The 17,717-nt window shown below is 43.3% G+C and overlaps 1 protein-coding gene across 1 annotated transcript in view; it reads right to left on the bottom strand.

The window, feature by feature from the left end:
- The window catches only part of HS3ST4 (heparan sulfate-glucosamine 3-sulfotransferase 4), a 452,668-nt gene that overhangs the window by 79,925 nt on the left and 355,026 nt on the right, over nucleotides 1-17,717 (bottom strand). The window lies entirely within an intron of this gene.

Here is a 17,717-nt window from a genome sequence, read left to right as displayed (position 1 = left end):
TATTGGAATAGCATCAACATGAGCTCAGGCATTCCACTGAAGTTCTGAAATCTTTCATCATGTAAATAATTTTCATGCCTCCGTTTTATAATAAAAGAATTATATCTAAACTAAAGAAAAAAAAAACTATACCAATAGTCCATGATGCATGGCAATGAAGATGATTCTGAAATAGAGGAAGGTGTACAAGGATGCAGGCATCGGGCCAAGGTTCAGGTACAACTGTCTCATCCCTGGGATCAAAAATGGATGAGTAAGGCAAAGTAGGTCCTCATTTGATTGACAGCACCCAATATGTTATCATGGCAGAAATCTAGATGAGAAGAACAGGCAAGAATCCCATTGATTAAAGTTTAATGTTCCCCAATCACACTGCCAAGTGCTGTTGACAAAGTTATGACTACCCCATTTTACAGATCAGAAGACTGAGGCCCAGAGGACATTAAACAGCACATTAGAATTGGATCCACAAGTTGAACCAGCTCTGTCTGACTCCAGTGTGTCTTTCTCTAAATGCTCTGAGTTGGAAGAAATTGGGTTGAATTTGGACTTGGGGAATGCAGCCCTGAGATAGAAATTTAATGGCTGAACAATGGGCATGTGCTGTTTTACCCACTCAAAGCTCATTAATCTTTTTGTCCATTTTTAGCCCACATACTTCAGGTAGAACTCCATCAGCAACTCCAGATGGTAGAGCACATGATGTAGCCTATCCAGAATATTTCATCACCCTGGCCACAGAATGATTCATTTCAGGATGAGCATGTGACCTAAATCAGTCCAACTAGGGTGAATTTTGACCTTTATAGGAGCCAGAAGGAGAAAACAAAAACAAAAATGAAAAAAGCAAGCTTCTTTTCCATTTTCCCTATGGAACTTGAATGGGAGAATTTGAAGATAAATTTGCTGGTTCCATCTTGCCACCATGAGATTATATGTGGTCGGAGAATGAAGCTGACACAGATATCTGAGCCCTGAGATGAATAAAGAAAGAGAAACTGAGAAACAAAGCCTGATGACATTATTTGGGCCCCTGAGTCAAGCTACACTTAGAGATGGAATAACTTATCCTTTTCCTATTCCTGAGCTAAGAAACTCCCAGCCACTTAGACTAGTTTGGTCAGGTTTTGCATCACTTGCAATAAAATCCTACATTAATTCTGGACAAACAGTAAAGTCAAAAGTAGGCCAAGTTCCACAGTTTCTGGCCAGGATTCTTAAATCTACCCCCCTCCTGATCATAATTGTTCCTGGTGCTCATGTGTAGCCAAGATGGTGGTGGAGGTCAAAGAGAGTTTGAAGAAAGAAGAGATGTGGAGACTTGGAAGTTGGTTATCCTGGCTATTCTCTGCCATGACTAACACTGCACTGTAAGCCAGGACCACGCCATTCAGCAATAAGTACATGCTGTATAATGAGCAATCTCCTGTTAAAGGAAGATAACGTGTTTTCCACAGTCATGCTCAACTAATTTATTAGTGCTTTTTGAGATAGCAAAGAGGCATCTGGCTAAACTAGTCTGTGGAAATGATTTAATTAGATTGAGAAAAAAATAAGAAGAAAGGTAAGAAGAACTTTGACAAGTTTCTACATCAAACGCTGTTCAAAACACTGCATCACCATGGGGTTGGGATGTGTGCGCACTTTGCCGTGAATTTGCTCAGAAAGCAGTAATAGAGAAGAAATAAAAACAAGCCCTTTAGAAGATGGGAACATGTAATAAGTGAGATTCTTCAAAGATCAAAGACAGCATTTGTCTTACTAAACATCTTTATAAAATACTGAGGACTCGCTGTAGAGTAAAAAACCTCAGTATGTGGATAACAGTGAATTCTTCCGGTTAGTGAGAAGCCAGAGGAACTGGAATACCCAGCCAATCAGTAATTAATGACTGATGAGTTAATTACAAAATCCCAGCCAATCGATCGCAGGGTGGTACTTGAAATTATCCTGCTGTTGTGGGCATTTCTAGACCAAAGAGAACTAGAAACTGCTGCTTTATGCCTCAGTATGGTGTCTGGGAGAACACCAAACACATATGAGGTGCTCAATCATTATAAAAGTTTTTATACCAGATTTCAGACGACCTTGGCTATCTCTCACCTGAATGGGAGATTGCAGAACTATGCTGAGAAATAGTCCCAGTCCCTGTCACAGCTAAGTGTCAGTGCAAAGATTGATGAGCAATGTCTGCTATGGAAAAACAAGCAGAGGGCAGTGAAAAGATGACGAGTATCTGAAGACTGTAAAATGTTGAGCTGTTGGAGAGCAGGAAGCAAGGAAGTCAGACAGCAGTGTACTTCAGCAACTCAATGGCCACCAGGAAGTCCCTGGAGCAAGGGAGTAAGACAAGCTGGTGTAGAATTGAAGTTAATCTGGTGGCAAAGCTTTCAATTAATGTATCCTTACTGTTCTTCCCACCTTACCAGCTGTGGACACCCCAAAGACTCCAATAAAAGGACAACATAGGTCAAGCTCGAATGACTGCACCTGCTTCATGGGTCTCCTGAGTCCTCTCTTGTCTTAGGAAGCTTGAGCAGTCACCCAACCTTTCTTCGGGGCAGGGCTGGGTTTCTTTGATTTGGCCATAAGGAAACCTCTAATGCACAGACTCAGGGTTCTGACAACAATCAAAACAATCACAAGTAAAAATAATAGTAATAGGCTGGGCTCAGTGGGTCACGCCTGTAATCCCAGCACGTTGAGAGGCCAGGGAGGGCAGATCACGAGGTCAGGAGTTTGAGACCAGCCTGGCCAACATAGTGAAACCCCATCTCTACTAAATATACAAAAAAATTAGCTGGGCGTGGTGGCAGGCACCTGTAATCCCAGCTACTCAGGAGGGTGAGGCAAGAGAATTGCTTGAACCAGGGAGGCGGAGGTTGCAGCAAGCCAAGATTGTGCCACTGCACACCAGCCCGGGTGACAGAGCAAGACTCCATCTCAAAAAAATAAAAATAAAATAAAATAATAATAGTAATAATAATACTAGCATGTTTGAAAAATATTAAAATGTGTTCACCTTCCTGGAGTAACCAATTTAATCCTATTAAATCCCAGTGAGGTGTTATCATGATCTTCACAGATCAGGCCAAGAGGGTTTATGTGTTCTGCCTGCTTCACACGGTCAGAGGAGGATGGAGATGGAAACCTGGCAACTATTAGTCATGCTGTTCAATCAATGCATTAATGAATGACTTGGTTAATTAATTTGGGTTTTCTCACCCAAGTTTTTGTACCATGCCTATTTTTCCAGTACAAGTAGCTAAAGGACCCTCTCCGCTCTACTTTATTTCATTCTTAGGCATAAAAGATAATGTTTTGTGGAAATGGTTTTGCTTTTTCTGGCTTGGTGAATTTCTGTAAGCAAATCACATATCACACTCTGTGATCAATATTCAAGAAAAAGAGAGAGAGGCAAGGAGAGAGGAGGGGAGGGAAGAAGAGACAGAGGGGGGACAAGGGGAGGGAAAGGAAGGAGGAAGGGAAAAACAGCCCAAATGCAGCCCCACCTCATTTGCCGTCCTGAACCCCTGAACCTGCCACTCTGACAAGGCCTCTCCCTCGCCTCCACTCTGCCATGGCCTTTTTCTAGGTCCCAGGTTCTGTCTCTGTCTCATTCTTTGAACCTGAGGCTTAGGATCGCTTCTTTGGGTTTCTCTGCTTGATCACAACTTGAACTCATCTTTTGAATCACATTCTTTCCATCTCCCTTGGCAAGGTGTGACCCTCAGGCCTCCCACCTCAGTCCAAGGCTTCAAAGCCAGAACCCACCTTCCTCCCAGCCCCCAGGTTGGAACTGGGACAATGAATGGGGCCAGGAAAATCATGCTTCCTTGACATTCGCTTATTTGAACTGATCGTCAGGACACCAGGAGCCAATTCAGCAGTTCTACTTCTAGGACCTCACCTATTCCCTTTCCCTCTCTGGGCCTGTTTCCCCATCTGCATCAGAAAGGGACTGAGTCAGGTGTTCTGAGGACGCTTCCAAAGCCAAGATTCTAGAATATCTGCTTCCCTGTGGAACAAAGTAGAGGCAAAAGATACAACAGAACCAATTTCTAGCCGAGTAGATTCGCCTCTGCCCTGGGGAGTGAGAGGGTGCAGCGGAAATTCAGCAATTCTTTAGCACTGGCCAAGACACGATGGACAGGAAAGAATCCTGTAATCATGAGGCAGGAGAGAGCACAATCCATTAAGACCTTTTAGCCACAGCCTCCACAGAGCTGTTCACCTCCTGCTGTGCCTGTGAGCCATGTCACCCCCAGTGTTCTCAGCCAAGGAGCTCTCTCCTGCTGGCCTCTTTAGCTCACTCGTGTTGCTGCCCTGCCCCAAAGCCCACATTTAAGTCAACCGAAAAGCCTGCAGGAAGAAATGCAATCTAAAAATATTACCATCACTTTGGGACCTGATTTCTTTTTCTTCTTTTGACAAATAGAAAATCCCCAGGGGTTGTTCTGAGGTGATGCCCAGATACTGTGCAAATAACAGGCAGTGGTGCAGCCCCTGGGTCAGCCCCTTTCTCCAACAGATGAGGAAATTAAATTTCAGAAAGGTTTGGTCACTTGTTAGGAATCACACAGCCACAATTACATAGCTCAGAGAACATGTATAATGCAAAGCTCTAATGGGGCTGTTTTCCTTGCAACAACTTGTGTTGCCTCCCAATTGGCACCACTCAACCTGACTACTCCATCAGGACCTGATTAAATCTCAGAGAGAACTTCTCAGATTGCCGTCAAACTCGATTTTAATTCTCTCCCATGTTTTCTGAGTAGGACTGTGGCCTTCTACCCTGGCCCCAGTGAGATGTTTCCTGAAACTCCTGTAATACACTCTACAGTAAGATGGAGGCTTTACCTGGCCCAGACCTGCATCTCTCTTCTTCACACAGACAGATGCAGGTTCAGCTCTACCTGCAGGACCACCACAAAGGCAAGGAAAAGGAATGCTTGGCAAGAAATGCACTAGCTTATTTCTTTCTTTCTTTATCTTTTGAGATGGAGCCTCACTCTGTCACCAGGCTAGAGTGCAGTGGAGTGATCTTGGCTCACTGCAACCTCTGCCTCCCGGGTTCAAGCAATTCTCCTGCCTCAGCCTCCTGAGTAGCTGGGACTACAGGTGCGCACTACCACACTCAGCTAATTTTTGTATTTTTAGCAGAGACGGAGGTTCACCATGTTTTCCAGGATGGTCTTGATCTCTTGACCTCATGATCTGCCCACCTCAGCCTCCCACAGTGCTGAGATTACAGGCATGAGCCACCGTGCCCAGCCTGCACCAGCTTTTGGAATGATACATGTCACTTCTTCCTACATGCCTTTGGTCAAAACAAGTCATATGGCCACACCTGAGTTTCAGTAGGTAGGGATGATCCTACCATGTACCCTGGGCAAGAGAAGCAAGTACCTGTGAAGGGCCCTACCTTTGGCCACAGAAAGGTGTTTGCTCTCCTCTTTAGCAGAGAATCTTGGATAAGCTTGGATAAGTTATCCAATCTCCCTGAGCCTTAGTTTTCCCACCTATCAAGTGTGGGTTGAGTACCCCTCATCCAAAATGCTTGCGACCAGAAGTGTTTCTGATTTTGGATATTTTCAAATTTTGTAATATTTCCATCATGTACTTACTGGCTGAGCATCCGAAATCTGAAAATCCAAAATCCAAAAATGCTCTAATGAGCACTTCCTTTGAGCATCACGTTGACACTCAGAGTTTCAGATCTGAGGGCATTTAGGATTTTGAATTTGGGGATTTGGAATGCTCAACCTGGACCAATTTTACAAGGTCACAGTGAAGATTAAATATGACAATATAATGTGAACTACTCCACAAAGTATACCTATCCAATTATAAATATGTATATATTTTATAATACTAATAATGATACAGATGTTGAACTTGTCATTGCTAAGATGTTTACATAACAGAGAATGCTGAGCTGAGTATACGTTGATCTGCATTATCATGAAAAATTTTTAAGAAGCAACAGATAAATAAGTGCCTATGTGTCATGGTTCATTATTGTGGGAAACACAATGATGTCCTTTGTGATTTTTTAGGAGGTTGGGAGCAGGGCAGTGGCTGGGAGGAGCTCTGTCTACTGAATAAGAGGCCACTAATAGCACCCACCAGTGTGCACACATTAGGTAAAGATCAGTCAGAAACATCCACCTCACACTAGAGGGAAGAGCACTGTCTAGACACACAGCTTTGCTACCTTGCAATGGCTCTCAGAGCACTTCTGTGCCCCCTGCTCCTGACTATGGGTTGTTGGAGCACACAGCCACAATCCCAGTCCTCAGCTGAGAGACTGTCTTGAAACTTTGGACTCTGATGGGGTAATTACCACCAAAATAATGACCTGGTGCTGACCCACTCCAGCACCCAGTTCTTATCTTCCCATTTCATTTTGCTTGAGATAGCCATTCTTCTTGCACCAATGGTTTTTTGACCAATAGTTCTCAAAAACTTCCAATCTGGTCTACTGGCCACTGGTTCTGACACTGAACCACCTACTTCCCTGGCCCCTTGATAGAAATTGACAAGGATTCATGGGAAACAGATGTTTAGCTCTTGAATTGTTAGGTAAACTGAGACAATTGGGAGGGGAAGTTAATTCAAATGGAGGAGAGTTTGCTTCCTTGTGAAAAACAAGGAATCTTAATGCATTCTTCTCTCTCTCTCTCTCTCTCTCTCTCTCTCTCTCTCTGTGTCTTTCTCATGCAAATTAGGATACATTATGGTGTAAATCCAGCCGGTCAGGTATGGTGTTGTGTTTATACCCTGAGGAGATTGTTATCAAATGTCCAGTGAGCCTGAACCCTGTGAACAGACAAGCCAGGTCATTGAGAACCCTTGGCCCAAACTGCAAAGCTTCACTGCCCAAATGAATCAAATCCATCAGACGGTTAGCATGCCACTTCTTTCTGGTCAATGTATATTCAGCCAAGGTGAGCTATAATATATCAGCATATTATTCATCCCAAAAACACTTAAGAGGAGAGGAAAGAAAATAGATCTTCCATATGCACCCACATGCAATGGTTCTACAGAGTGGAAGACATTTAGCCAGGGGATAGTGACTGGGTTTACAGGATTTGAGGATTATTATGCGGGAATCTTTTCTTCAAAACTAAGCATTGGTGGGTATCGCTAGCCTTAGCTAGATTAGTGAGTAACACCCAGAACTAGGCTACCACCATAATTCCAGCAGCAGGTGCATGTGACATCTTCCCTGATAGCCTCTGTGCCCACCAAGTCATTGTGCCCCTCAGTTCCCAGCCACCATGACCCAAAAAGAGTGTCAGAGTTTTCCCTACTAGTGCCCAGATCTTCCTAATTATCATTAAAGAGCAATTTTGGATGATAGAAAAAAAAAAAACAACTCATCAAATTTAAGAAAAGATAATGGTGATCTGGCAGTGCTGTGTAGCTCTGAATTTAATGTCATAAGAACAAAATAGAACAATCAGATCTAATTTTTGTCAGCTCCCTATAGAACATCTAGTCCAGCACTTGGAAATGCCCATGACTTCAGAGGCCAGTAAAGAGGTAGCAAGGAGTCAAGATTCTCTGCTGAAGAGAACTGAAAACGCCTTTCTGTGGTCAAAGGTAGGTAAAGAGCAGTCAGAAACATCTGTCTCACACTAGATAAAAGAGCACTGTCCAAACACACAGCTTTGCTACCCTGCGATGGCTCCCAGAGCACCTCTGTGCCCCCTGCTCCTGACTACGAGTTGGTGGAACCCATAGCCACAATCCCAGTCCTCAGCTCAGAGACTCTCTTGAAACTCTGGACCCTGATGGAGGTAATTACCACCAAAATAATGATCTGGCGCTGACCCACTCCAGTACCCAGTTCTTATCTTTCCATTTCATGTTGCTGAAGATAGCCATTCCTCTTGCACCAATGGTTTTCTGACCAATTGTTCTCAAAAACTTCCAACTTGGTCTACTGGCCACTGGTTCTGACACTGAACCACCTACTTCCCTGGCCCCTTGATGGAAATTGACAAGGATTCATGGGAAACAGATGTTTAGCTCTTGCCTTGTTAGGTAAACTGAGTCAATTGGGAGGGGAAGTTAATTCAAATGGAGGAGAGTTGGCTTCCTTGTGAAAAACAAGGAATCTTAATGCATTCTTCTTCTTCTTCTTCTTCTGCTGCTTCTTCTTCTTCTTCCTCTCTCTCTCTCTCTCTCTCTCTTTCTCCCCCCCCCCCCCGCCTTTCTCATGGAAGTGAGGATACATTATGATGTAAATCCAACCAGTCAGGTATGGTGTTGTGTTTATACCCTGAGGAGACACCGTTCAGAAATATTTGTTTCTCTTGCCCAGGGCACGTGGTAGGATTGTCTCCACCTACTAAATATCAGGCATGGCCATATGACCTGCTTTGACCAATGACATGTAGGAGGAAGTGACGTGTATCACTCTAAGAGCAGGTGCATCTTCTGCCAAGCTTTCCTTTTCCTTGTCTTTGTGGTGGTAGAAGTCTGTGTTACAAGGGAGCCTCCCCTGGTGTAGATCCCTGAATGCCTCTGTGGAGCAGTGCACTTCTGCCGTCACGTGATAGGCATGTTTTATGAGTGAGAAATTATTGAAAATTATGGAGATTTTGTGGCGGTTGTTACTGCAACCACCACAAAATGGTGATATTGTTACACTTGCATAAAACATCCACAGTAAATGGTAATACAAGTAACGAATAAATAAGAAAATAAATACTAGACTCTGTTGTATTTTTTATATATATATTGGTAAATCACATATACATGTTAGAGTCTGTTTTGAGGTTTCCAGGCAAGTTAATTGGGTCCAGAGTGGTGAATATTTGACCAGTGTCATGCACAGGAACATACATGAAAGTCCCAAACCAAAAATCAAGATCTCCTTGTCCCCAGATGATCAGAACCACACTTCCTGAAGTCTTAAATCTGGTCTTCCTGAGAAAGAACAATCCCCTTCATTCTGAACTTAATTCTGAAATTCTCCATCAGGATGTTATACACATCATCATAGGATCTGCTTTTTTCCTCAGACCTTATTGCTTAAATCTTCTGGAAGTTGCTGTATATTTTTCTCTGTGTGATGTTTTTAGGACATTGGAGGTGCATGCTAAATAATAATTGCAGCAAGTATTGACATTAATTAGTTTTTCCAAGTGCTGTGATAAGCATTCAGAATGACTTATCTCACTTAATTCTTGTAAATTTGGAGACCCTAGACTTCCACCTGCTCTCACAGATCATTACAGAAAGACCACATGGTCATCATGGGTTGTTGAGGGGAGCGTCTTATGTATCAGGATTTACATGCAGATGGAAGAGCTGAAAGCATCTCGGGACAATATCTTTTACAGCTGGGAACTCTGAAGTTTAGAGAGAGGAAACGGCTTGCCCAAGGTAACACAGCAAACTAGAAACCCAAGACTTATGCTAGGTGTCCTGTCCTGTGGTTTACTTCACTTTTTCCAATAAACTTCATGGAATTGTCTGAAGACAGCTAGCAACATATGTTATGTAAGATGAACAGTGTTAAAGAAGCTAGACAAAGCAGACATTTAATAAATTGGAAATCCCCACCTTAAACCAGGAATGATCTCCAGCAATAAAGGTCCCCACATGAGAGCAAAGAAGCACAGAGAGCAAAAAAGAGCACAGAAATATATCCCAGCTCAGAGTCCAAGAAGCATGAGAGTTGGTGAGGACTGTTGAGGGCAAAGCCCTTGGCTCCCTAAAGGTTCTCTGATATGAGGCAGATTGCTAGGAGAAAAGGCAACATCTTCATTTAACATGTATACATGGGAACCAGGTGTGGTAGCTCATGCCTGTAATCCCAGCACTTTGGGAGGCTGAGGCAGGTGGATCACTTGAGGTCAAGAGTTCAAGACCAGCCTGGCCAACATGGTAAAACCTCATCTTTACTAAAAATACAAAAATTAGCCAGGCGTGGTGGTGGGCAATTGTAATCCCAGCTACTCAGGAGGCTGAGGCAGGAGAATCACTTGAACCCAGGAGGCAGAGGTTGCAGTGAGCCGAAATTGTGGCACTGCACTCCAGCCTGGGTGACAGAATGAGACTCTGTTGCAAAAGAAAATAATAATAATTAACAAGTAATAAGAATAACTTTTTTACATTGGAGTATTCAGAATGAAGACTCAAAGATACAGAGAAGTTGTCCATTTTCATGCTAGATTCAACAAAGGGTAGACGGCCGAGTAGAAATAGGATTGGACAAAAAGGGTCCGATGGAATGCCAATGGACTGAGTGGGGACACGCAGCAAGGCCTCTCTGTCTAGATTTTTCTTGGCCTCTGAGCAGTGTTCCTTCCTTGTGGGTGTGGGACACAACCCTCTCTGCAATGGGGGTCTTATGATCTATAGTCAGTGTAGGTCAGATCATTTCTTTATGGCCATTAGTTTACCCAGCAGGTGAGAATAATATTTTTAGATTTCATGGCTGGCTTTAGGAAAGAGGAGTTCTGGTTTCTATGACCTGCCTTGGGGAAGAGGAAGGAAGGAAGGAAGGAAGGAAGGAAGGCAGGCAGGCAGGCAGGGAGGGAGGGAGGGAAGGAGAAAAGAAAGAGAGAAAGAGACGGGAGGGAGGGAGAATGGAAAGAAAGGGAGAGAGGAAAAAGAAAGAGAGAAAGAAAGAAAGTGTGTGGGGTGGGGAGGAAGGAGGGCAAACAGAAAACAGAGAGGGAGGCAATAAAAGAGATTAGAGAAAGACCAAAAGAGAGGGAGGGAAGATGATAGGAGGGAGGGAGAGGGAGAGTGAGTGGGGCCCTCCGCAGCTGCATGAAATCCTTGCGTGAACCCAGGTTCTTGGCCAGAGAGACCGGAGCTCTGGTTCCAACTGTCTTACTTCTGGTCTGTGTGATCTTTGACATATTTAATATCTTTAAGCCTCAGTTTCCCCTTGGGTAAATAAACACAATAATATTGACCTCTCAGGGTCTGTTCTGAAGATTAAAAGAGACAGTTTGTGAGAAAAAAAAATTATTAGTTTCACTTGCCCTGTGAAGGTGGGCTTCCTGGAATCATGCTCGTCTTTGTCAGGAAAGCTTGTGGGAGGAGGCTGTGTTATCTGTGTGTAGACAGCCTCGAAACCTGCATATGGCTCTTGCAGTTGTCAGTCTCTGCTTGAGGTTTGCAGGGTAATTAAAGGCACAGTAGGCAGGTGTCATTAACTTGTTAACCTGAAGTTTTCTTCCCACTCCCCACCCCCACAGGAAGGGAGATTGCAAATGTGTTTGGAGGAACCAAGTCTGAATTAGAGAGTTTCCTTTCAATTATTTTCCCTGAAGCCTTGCACGTTTGTTGGGCTCATTATTAAAACTCAGGGTCTGCATTCTATTAATCCACCACACCTCTCTGGATGAACACAGAGGATGCCAGTCTCCTTAAACTCAATGCTCCCTAGAGGAGATCCTCGACCTCCTATCCACGTGGTTCCCTCCATTCCAGCTCCTGGATGCAGACAGTGTTTAACATTTCCAGCTAAATTGCTCAAGTTATGCAATTAGGCCTTCTGAGTAGAAGCTCTATCTTTCATATGCTTCTGGGGGCCATAAAGGCAAGGATTCTCTGAATGGCACTTTTGAAACTCAGAATGTAAGGCTCACGGTAATAACACTGGATGCATGCCTTCACACAATTGGCAGTGCCTTCATACACCTCAGCTCATTTATCACCAGAGCAATATGCATGGGGTATGCCTCTGTCCACTGGACGCACAAGGATGCTGAGGCTCAAGGAGCTCAAATTGCTCGGTGGAGGGTGCCTCGTTAGTGAGTGGTGCGGAAGGAATCACATGCGAGTCTTTGACCCCTTAGCTGGGACCCTGTCTGTCTTAATCCATGTGGTAGCTGCAGTACTTTCCACAGTGCCTGGCACATGAAATGTGCTCAATGACTATTTATCATTCGCTATTTGCTTCTGGAGAAACATGAATTCATGCCATTATGTAATTCATACCTAAGAGTGTGTGGACATGTTCAATCCTGTTTATAGAGTGAAAACGAAGGCATACCTAATCCTACTAATTCATCTTAGCTTATGGGATGATTTCAGGGTATGAGGACTGTGACATCGTAAAAAAACACATACATATGTCTATATATATATATAGAGAGAGAGAGTCTTCTACCTCTTCCCTGGCATATGACTCCTAAAATTCTTAGGATCTCCAAAGTGATGTCTTTTTGTACATTAATGAGAGGACTGGTGGCTGGCAGCCCCTAGGTAGCTTCAGGATGGGGCTGGTTACTGGAAAGACCAAGGCAGGATTAGAAGGTTGAACTTTCAGCCCCGTTTCCCAATCTCCAGCGGGGAGAAGGCAGAAGATTAAGTTGATCACCAATGGACAATGGTTTAATCAATTATGCCTACATAATACAGCCTCTTTTAAAACCCAAAGGGCAGGGTTCAGGGGGCTCATGGACAGCTGGACATGGGGAGGCTCCTGGAGGACGCTGCACCCAGGGAGGGCACAGAAGCTCCTCACTCCTTCCCACATGCTTTGTCCTGTGCACCTCTTCATCTGTATCCTTTGTAACATCCTTTATAATAAACCACTAAACCTAAGTATTCTCCTGAGCTCTGTGAGCTGCTTCTGCAAATTAATCAAACTTAAAGGAGGGGGTTGTGAGAAGCCCCATTTGTAGCCAACCAGTTAGAGGCACAGGTAAAATGACCTGGGGCTTGAGCCCAGCCTCAAGCTGTGGAATCTGACACTATCTCCAGGTAGATGCTGTCACAATGGAATTGGTGGTCGTGCAGTTGGTGTCCACTGCAGAACTGATCGCTTGCTTGGTGTGTGGGGGAAAATCCACACATGCGGTCACAGACCTCTTCTGGGTTGATTGTTGTGAGGTAAAAGCAGAGGAAAAACTGTGTTTTTCTGCTCAAGGACACACACACACACAGGCACACATTCCCCACCACAACTAGTACAAATGCACGGGCACATCTACTCACAGCTACATCATTCTCCCGACGACTTCCCAGCAGGTCCACCTTTTTCCTCCCCCCTCACCTTGCCTTCACCCACAGCAGCACTTCCCAGCCTTCTAGCTTTTCATTCCGCCTTCCTAATATGTGTCATTACTTATAGGACTTATTGTGCTTTTTTCAATATTTTCTTTAACTCACTTTTTAAACACATGACTACCTTTAGAAAATAAGGAAATAATAAGATAATAATTATTATGTCAATATCACAAGCAGAAGCCCAGAATCATTTGCCACAAATAAAAGGCAATCATAAAAATTAAACAAAAGAGTAGTCTCCAATTTTAGCTAGATATCATTATTTCTCAAGGCTTCTTATCTCCGTTTTTTTCTCAATAGGGGACATTAACAAAGGGCAGAGAGGTATGAGAGACGTAGTATGATCAACTAACACATTCTCCTTAAAGAATTGCAAGAAAACTGGAAAGAGAATGACTTTCTTGCTGCGAGATTCAATGTTAACTTTTACTTTTTAGACAGGGTCTCGCTCTGTCACCCAGGCTAGAGTGTAGTGGTGTGAACATAGCTCACTACAGCCTTGAACTCTTGGGTTCAAGTGATCCTCCCACCTCAGCTTCCCAAGTAGCTGAAACTATAGTTATGCACCACCACACCTGGCTATTTTTTTATTATTATTTTTAATAGAGATGGGGGTCTCACTATGTTGCCCAGGCTGGTCTCAAACTCCCAGGATCCTCTCAAGGCCCAGGATCCTCTCACCTGGGCCTCCCAAAGCGCTGGGATTCTAGGCATGAGCCACTGCACCAAGCCGGGATTCAATGTTGTTGAATGCTGTGTCCTAGTACCACTTAAAACCGTGTCACACATACAACCACACACATATTCAGTGGCACATGTTCCACGCAGGGAAATGGTGGCCTAAAGGAAGAATTATGTCCCAACTCCTTTAAGTAACATTCCAAGAGTTGTGCTATATGATCGACAATCTATCCTTTTTCATGTTTCCACCTGGACCTGCCATTGGCTCTAGACTATTACAGACTGAATTGCTTCCTCCCTAACATTCATTTGTTGAAGTTTGTTCCTACATTCGTTATGATCATATTTGGAGATAGGGCCTTTAAAGTGGTAATTCAGTTCAAATGAGGTCATTAGGCTATGCCCTAATTCAATCTGAACAGTGTCCTTACAGAAGAGGAGATGAAGACACAGACACCCAAAGGGAAGAGGATGGAAAGACACAAGTATAAAGCAGCCATCTAACAGCCTGGAGAAAGGTCTCAGGAGATACCAGCCCTGCCGACACCTTGATCTTGGACTTCCAGGCTCTGCGGTGCTGCCACTGCTCAGGTGATTGCCTCACATCTGGTTGGACCAGGAGTCATGCCTCTCCTCAAGCATTGCTCTGAGTGCCCTCATCATCAGATATTTTCAAACCAGGCACAAAAGTAGAATTTCCACTTCTGCCCAAATCCTGCAGTCTCTGTTATGCCACTCATGGTCCATCATCACCGCCTTCTACCTTTGGCTTCTCATCATGAACTTCTTGAGTCCAAGGTCCAGTTCTTACTCATATAATAGGAGTTCAGCAAATGCATCTTCAATAAGACTGAATTAAATACAAGGAATTAAAATGAACTGACTGGAAACTGAAGGAAGTGAGTAATAGCTGAGAAGACAGGGCTTTGGAGACGAGATCCTGGCCTATATTCTGCCTCTTTCATTTGCTAGCTGTGTGACCTGGTGACCTGGGTGACTTCTTAAGCACTCTGAGCTCTCATCCTCTCACCTGGAAAGCAGGGTTGATAACAGCATACTTCAAGGTTGTTTTAAGGATTAAACTAGATAAGGGAGACTTCCTGGGCAAGATACCAACTGCCAAATGACTAGCTTCCCTTTCCACCAACTTCTCACTGGAATATTCATGAACATATACACACACCAATCAATGAAAGGTTGCTGCAGTCTTGGGAACAAAAAAATATTGATCGAAATCTTCTGGGCCCTCAAGGAATTTTCACTAACCAAAGAAGGGAAGAGTCCCTGATGCAGAAAAATAAGGCCAGGCACTTCTGCTACAACTTCTGACCTACAGGGGCTTAGAGACAAGTACCCTGTGCCAGCCAGAGGCAGGAAGCCTTCCCCATCATGCAAGAACTCTGTTAGGAGGTGCTCATGGCAACTTAGCCCTCCATTCCTCTAATTACCCAATGAGTACTTCCTACACTTATGCAGGACTATGATGCCCAGTTGTGGAACACAGCAATCATGTATTCTTTTAAGCAAGAAAGCACAGAAACAGGTAAATCAAGGCAGCTATAGCTTTTTACTTTTTCTTTTTTTTTTTTTTTTTGCAAGAAAGGAATGAAGAGGAAACATATTGTACTAGTTAACAGCACAGACTTCAGCACCAGTTTGCTTACATTTGAATTTTGACTTAGACATTTACTAGTTGTGTGATGTTGGATGAATTAAAGTGACTCATTTCTGCATCTGTCAAATGGGAATACTAACAGTACCAATCTCAGAGGGTTACTGTGCAGATTAAATGAATGTAAAAGGCTTTGGAACAGTGCCTAGCACCCCAGTAGGTATTGTGTAATGTTTACACACATACACACACACACACATATATATATATACATACATATATATATATATATATACATACATATATATATATATATATATATATATAAATTTCTCTGCATGAAGCTGAGATAGGAAAATCCTCCTGAGTCTTAAAGAGTCACACTGGCTAAACATCTTCCAAGATGCCAAAAATCTCATTCAGGATGGTGAATATCACTGATATAAGAGACAGGTTCTAACAGCGATCAGAAGTGAAGTAAAGGGTCCACAAGTAAATAAAGAAGGGAAATAAAGATGGATCTACAGACACTAACATGGACAAACAGCAGGATTGAATAAAACTTTTTCCTGGGCTGGGTATCGTGGCTCATGCCTGTAATCCCAGCACTTTGGGAGGCCAAGACAGGTGGATGGCCTGAAGTCAAGAGTTCAGGACCAGCCTGGCCAACGTGGTAAAACCCTGTCTCTACTAAAAACACAAAAATTAGCTGGGCGTGGTGGCAAGTGCCTGTAATCCCAGCTACTCAGGAGGCTGAGGCAGGAGAATCGCTTGAGCCTGGGAGGCAGAGGTTGCAGTGAGCCGAGATCATGCCATTGCCCTCCAGCCTGGGCGACAGAGCGATACTCTGTCTCAAAAAAAAAAAAAAAAAATTCCGGTCCTTACATGAGGAAATATAAGCATAGCCAAAACTTGTGTGGCAAGAAAGAAGGCTATAGAAATCATAAAACACAGGTAGAATATGCCTATGGAGAAGATACTATAGGCAACAAGGGTAATTTTTTGAAAGCAAATGTTTTGTAGTCTCCATAAAGTTTCAAAAATGTAATTTTGATGTAATGTAAAATAAAGCTGAAATGATAAAAAACGAACTGAAATGAATAAATGGTTGTTTGTGGTAAGCTAGATTGTGTAGAAAACAAAAATAAAATAGAGTTAAAATATGCATTAAATGTGGTCAAGGAAAAGGTCAGCTTCAATGCATAAAAATATAATCCATGTGAGAGAGAACTTGGGATGTCATAAAAGTGCAGGAAAACAGTAAAGAAAATGAAAATGTCAAGAGAGATGGAAAATTCGTGAACAATAGTTGTTCTTAAAGAAGGTGTCGGACATACCAAAAAAATCAGCCATCAAGGGCTTAGGAAGAGGGAGTAGTGAACAAGATAGACATGGTGCCCACATTAGCAGAGCTCAGAATCTAGTGTGGAGAATCCTGGCAATCAGGTAAAATCCACCAGCGTGGACAGTCTACACTGGTGAGCCTGCTCATTTTCTGCCTTCTTATGTACTGTGAGTTCTAGCGCTACATTCAACTAAATTAGTATTTCCCAAACCGAATTCCAAGGGATAATGTTTTCAATATGTTCTGGCTCTTCTGGGTAAAAGCAGTTCTTTGGTCAAGTAAGCACAGGCAAGAATATATTAAACTAAACTAAAGAATAATTCTTTACCCCAGAACATTAATGCTAAGATGCATTATGAATTCCAAAGTCAGTGATATCATGCTGCCTTTTTAAATTCAGAAAGGGTAGAGGTCAATTTTTTTCTGATACTTTTCACCATGATGCTACCACCTGCCTTTCTTTTTCATCTCTTGTAACAGCTACTGACATCTCTCAGACACAGCTGAGAAATGCCACGGTAGACCCTGAGCAAGCAAATGCCAAGATTGTAATATGTCAAGCTCTCTAGATGTGTTCTTAGTGCTACACCCACAGCCTTTAGAGCAGGTTGATACACAAATTACACAGCCGCGTGGGCTCTCAGTGTCTTTTGCAGAATCATGGTTGCACAGACGACTGCCAGTCTCCCAGGAGAGCATTGAGATTTGTAGACTGGTCAGCAATCAATCCTGTCCTGGGTCTTAAGTGTCTCAGTTTACCTTCCCTGCCACTCTGGTGCCGGTGACCACAGGACATGATAAAGCTCTTGGTCCCAGCTTCCATCAGGTTGTATCCTTCAATGGGACATGGATGACTGACACTGTGGTCCTACAACATTACATATGCCTGAGCAAGCAGCCTACTTCCTACCAGAATCCAAGCATCATCCCAACCTGGAAATGCCCCCTGCCTGGCCCCATCCAGTGGACTAGACTCCTGGAATATTGAAATGGATGTGTATCCCTAGCTTGCCCATCCCTAATCTAGAT

This window comes from Pongo pygmaeus, chromosome 18, assembly GCF_028885625.2.
Source record: "Pongo pygmaeus isolate AG05252 chromosome 18, NHGRI_mPonPyg2-v2.0_pri, whole genome shotgun sequence".
Classification (NCBI taxonomy): Eukaryota; Metazoa; Chordata; class Mammalia; order Primates; family Hominidae; genus Pongo; species Pongo pygmaeus.
The sequence above is the reverse complement of the archived record's forward strand: the minus strand, read 5'-3'. Positions and strand labels throughout refer to the sequence as shown.